At 45.6% G+C, this 5,189-nt stretch overlaps 1 pseudogene; it reads left to right on the top strand.

Moving 5' to 3' along the window:
* Positions 1-4,807: 4,807 nt before the first annotated feature.
* On the top strand, positions 4,808-4,906 carry LOC122235160 (annotated as a pseudogene).
* Positions 4,907-5,189: the final 283 nt, after the last annotated feature.

Raw genomic sequence — 5,189 nt, 5'->3', positions numbered from 1 at the left:
CATAGCCTCTCCTGGCATTTGGTTGCAGCTGAACAATTTCTGGGTAGGAATCACCCTACAAAACAATCCCCTGCTTCATGAGAAGCCTACTCCACTTTTACTTCCTCTCTTGCCCTGATAGATGGGTATGTTTTCATCTACTCTATGGCATTTGGTTTTCAGATCTCTGAAGGCGATGCCGACACCCCCATTTTGCATCTACATAGTACGATGGCAAAACCTTTCCACGTGGGTGCTACCTCTAGAGGTGATCTTTTTTTTAAATTTATTTTATTTTATTTTTTTAACGTTTTTTATTTACTTTTGAGACAGGGAGAGACAGAGCATGAACGGGGGAGGGTCAGAGAGAGGGAGACACAGAATCTGAAACAGGCTCCAGGCTCTGAGCTGTCAGCACAGAGCCCGACGCGGGGCTCGAACTCACGGACCGCGAGATCATGACCTGAGCCGAAGTCGACACGCTTAACCGACTGAGCCACCCAGGCGCCCCTAGAGGTGATCTTCCAAACGACGTGTGGTCCACCTTGGCAGAAACTTGACATGTACCCAGGAGAGTTCTCTGCTGCTGTTCTGCCCTGGCCTTGCCTCATTCCCATGCTGGATTGGAACCTAGGACTCTTGGTTCCCATTCCTCCCTCCCTCCACTTTGGGGCCCTGAAGTGTCAGCTCTGTTCTGGGCGTCTGGGGCTCCTTCAGTGAACAAAAGGAGTTCTGTTCATACGATGTTTACCTTCTAGTAAGGGCAGACAGAGACGGACCATGAATCATAAACATTATAAGTGAGTAAATGATGTTTGATGTGAGAGGCGAGTGCCATGGAAAAATATTTTGTATTTATAAAATATAAAAGCAGAAGGAGCCCTCGACAGTGTTGGGCCCTGCAGTTTCAAAAAGGCTGGTCGTGATAAACCGTGAGCAAGTGGTGCGTAAGCAAAGTCTCGGTGTCTGTGTGGAGAGCATAGTGGGCACGGGATGCGGCTGGTGCGGGGACTTAAGGTGGAATGAGAGGTGGCTGAGTGACAGGGGACAGAGTGGAAAGAGCTGCGAAGGGGTGGCAGGGAGGCCAAATGACGAAGGGCTCTGCAGGCTGATGTGGGACGTAAATGCAGTCCCATTCCCGTCGGCTACAGCCAAGTCAATTTTCATGAGCAGCTTTGTTCGATATTCTTTACAAGAAAACCATCACTTAACCAGTCAGTGTGGCTTCTGCTGGCCAGATCCTGCTGCACGAATATGCTAGAGACACTCAATCTCGTTTCTAGCAAGACTTGGCATCAATTTAACACTGTTCAATCAACTCAGTAAATATGAATTAAACATTTATGGTTGTATTAAATATTCGAAAGATAGGAACCAAAACAGTCTATCAAGTAATTGTACATATTTGTGCATTTACAAAATGCATATTCATGAGAGCTATGTAAATATATATTTAGTCATTTCCTCTTCCATGTGAAGAGCCACGGCTGAACTACAGATGGTAACTTTCTTGCATGTAATTACAAGAATGACACAGGAAACCATTTTAGGGTTGTTCTTAGAAAAAGATCATCGTTTGTTTGGCCATTCCACGAGTTCAGTGCTCTGAGAATTGAAGAGAAGAAAGTTCTGGAACATGCCGGTCCTTGTGGCAGTCATTTGAGAAAGAAGTGGCAGTTGCCCTGCAGAGAAGTACCTTATTGCAGCAATCTTATTCCCCACGGAAGTGGCTGTGTTTTTATTTTCCAGCAAGAGTCACAAAAGGGAAGATGGACGCGTGTGGGACATGCGTAGGGTTATGTGCGGCTCAGATAGTCCAGCCATAGCTTCACCCTTTCTCTTGCACTCAGAAGGCGCGTTGGATGCTAGCAGTGAGAATGATGATGATATTTTGGGGTTCATATTGAATTCACTCTAATTTATTCAAAAACATGTCCAACTCTAGTATGGTATTTATTAATAGTAACATGGCTGGCACCCCCTCGCAAATGTTCATGACAATTCTTGTGGATCCTTCTGCCATATCTGAGGACTCTGGGTAAAGAGATTGCTGAGGCTGTACGTGTTCTAATTTTGTCTCTGTGGAAGATCTGATGTGAAAATCTTCCTGAGAATCGGAGTTTTCGAAAAGGATCTTCATTTCCTAAGGTCCTGATACTCTTATTAACACTTGTCAGTTCATTTAGTCGGCAAAGATTCTGTGAGACCCAATGTGGGGTGGGGGTACTTTCTCCCAGATACTAAGTCTCTTCCTGTACCCTCCACTGTTCCTCAAGTATTTTGGAGAGAGAGAGAGAGAGAGAGAGAGAGAGAGAGAGAGAGAGAGAGAAATTGCCCAAGAGATATAGCTGGGTCTCCATATCCCCGAAATTTGACTAGCTGGCCCCACTGCTCTGCATTCTTGAGTGAAATAGGCAAAAATGGAAATGGCATCTGCATATACAGACAGTGGCTGTCACTGGTTGTCAGGTGGGGCTTTAGCCTAGTTGGCTGGACTGATACTTGGGCAAGCCCCTAGAACTCAGGATGACTGCAGAAGCAGAGTGGGCATGGTCAATGTCTCTTGGATTCTCTCTTTTGGAGACAAAGGGATTTTGATTCAGTAATAGGTTAGCAGTAAGAAACCACTCCTGGATTGGGCGGGCCATGTGGTTACTCAGGTGGAGGTAGCCTTTCTGGACCTTCCCACCTCACTCAGAGAAAAAGGCAGCGTCCTCACTCTGTGATTCCTCCCCACCCCCCACCCCCAGATGTAGGCTTCGTCTCTCACTAGTCCTCTACTCATTGCTCCCCACCCCACTGGGCTCTTGCCACTCCTTGAATCACCTCAGGTCCTTTAGTACCTGCTGTACCCTCTGCCCAGTGTGCTCGGCCTGTCATTTGTGCGGCTATTTCTCTCACTTCCTTCAGGTCCTTATTTAAAAATGACCTTCCCGGGGCGCCTGGGTGGCTCAGTCGGTTAAGCGTCCGACTTCGGCTCAGGTCATGATCTCGCGGTTCATGAGTTCGAGCCCCGCGTCGGGCTCTGTGCCGATGGCTCAGAGCCTGGAGCCTGTTTCAGATGCTGTGTCTCCCTCTCTCTGACCCTCCCCCGTTCACGCTCTGTCTCTCTCTGTCTCAAAAATAAATAAACGTTAAAAAAAAATTAAAAAAAATTAAATAAAAAAAAAAAATGACCTTCCCTGTGGAGTCTTACATGACCGTCCTATTCAAGATTTTAAGTGCTGTCTCAACATTTCATTTCCTGTCCTGATCGTTTCTTCTAAGCACTTAATGCTAACACACCGTATTTGTCCTCTTCGTGTCTAGCTCTCTACTGCAGGGCACATTCCACAGGGGCATGGGTTTTTGAGTATTGTGTTCACTGCTGGATCCCCAGCATCCTGAACAGGGCCAGCCACATGGTAGAATTCAATATTTACTGAATGAATCGATGACTCCATGCTTAAGAGCAAGGAGATTTCACAGAGAAGCAGGAGAACGAAGCATTACACAGACAACGGGCTATGTATTGAGAGAGAGGTGAGATGCTGATGGGTTTTCTGGAAACTTTCCAGTGCCTACTTCCAACCTCTAATGACCCTGGGTTTTATTTCCTGTCCATGGTCTCTCCCTGGAAAATTATCCTTTTCTTAAGCTACTTTAAGTGGGTTTGTGTTTACTGCAACTAAAAAAAATCTCTAAGCAAGTGGAATAGAGTCCAACTAGGAAGCTCTAATTGTTTTCTGAGCACACAGGGCGCACTGGAGGATGGGGTTCCCATGCAGTGAACAGTTTTGTGGGTATCTCTCCCAGATAACTAGGTCACAGACAACTGGTGTTTCCCCATGTGGCAAAGCGGAACGTGCACAGAAATCCCTGCCTCCTCTCTGCTTTTCAAGCACTGCTGAATGCCTCCTAATGATTTCATCTGCTTGGAGGTCTGCTGGGTTTTCTACTTGCATAGAAGGTGGTGGTGCCCGGGGCTGATGCATGCTTTGACTACTGACTTGAAACATGCTTTGATGAATTAGCGCAACCCGGCCAGCCATTTACTTTAAATTTTACCCTTGATTCTTCCTCTAGCAAACAATTAAGGAGCGGCAGTGGCTTCCTGCAGGGGAGACCAATGCCTTCTGTCCTCTGCGGAAACAGCTTTGGCGTTCTTCCAAAGGATGAATGGTGTGGACCAGGAGCTCCAGTCTCCCTTGGCTTCGAAGCATCCAAATAAGTAAACATTTAACTGCTTACAATAAAATAAAAATAAATACAGTCAAGTCACAAACCAGGAAACCAGTCTAGGTTACCAGATCATCCCGTGACTTGACACGGGGGCTAGAAAATGCATCCTTGAACTTGGCAATGCAGGAATCCGAGGCGCACCGAGGGGTCACATGAATGACTGGGCCCAGTGACAAGGCACCATGCTTTCCTCTTCGCTGGGTGAGGAGCCCAAACCAACCTCCAGAGCTCCTGAATAAGAGGAAAATGTCTCTTTAACAGCATTAAGGGACAATTTATTATGTGTATCCTTCCAGGGAAGCATAATGTCAGTGCAGGCCCATTGCATTTGCATTATTTCCAGACAACAGCAGCAGCAGAAAAGGACACTGATTTATTTCAGAGCAAGCACAGGTGAATTTAATGTCTGTTGGGACTGAGCCAGGGAAGACTTAACCCACTCTGGGCTTTCAAGTGCTTGAGGGGGGACCGCGGGTTTTTGGAAGGGTCCTATTGGCCTCCGGCTAAATTCAGCTTCCCTGAGCCAATATTACTCGATCACCTGGTCAGAAAAGCTCTTGCAGAGTGAAGGGGATGAGGCAAATTCTGTTTAGGAATAGAAAATCTGGTGCTGGCTTTGTCAGCACATACACTAAAAATTGGAATGATATTTGCGTGGTCCCTGTGCAAGGATGTCACCCAAATTTGTGAAGCTTCCGTATTTTTTAACTGGAATTAAAATAACAATGAATGAATGAATGAATAGAAAATCTGGTTTTATGCCCTGGCCCAGCTAATTTCTTTGTCAATGACCTGGGCAAATAATTTAGTCCTTTTATTTTTATTTTTTAATTAATTAATTAATTAATTTTTTAAATAATTTAGTCCTTTTAAGACCCAATTATTTCTTTGTAAAGGAGTCTGAGAACACTAGCCTGCAGGCTTGTAGTGAGGATACAGTAGGCAAATGTATGAGAGAGGGCTTTGTGAATTGTATACTTGCCATTGTT

The sequence above is a fragment of the Panthera tigris genome, chromosome F2 (assembly GCF_018350195.1).
Source record: "Panthera tigris isolate Pti1 chromosome F2, P.tigris_Pti1_mat1.1, whole genome shotgun sequence".
Lineage (NCBI taxonomy): Eukaryota > Metazoa > Chordata > Mammalia > Carnivora > Felidae > Panthera > Panthera tigris.
Note: the sequence above shows the minus strand (reverse complement) of the source record. Positions and strands in the feature narration are given on the sequence as shown.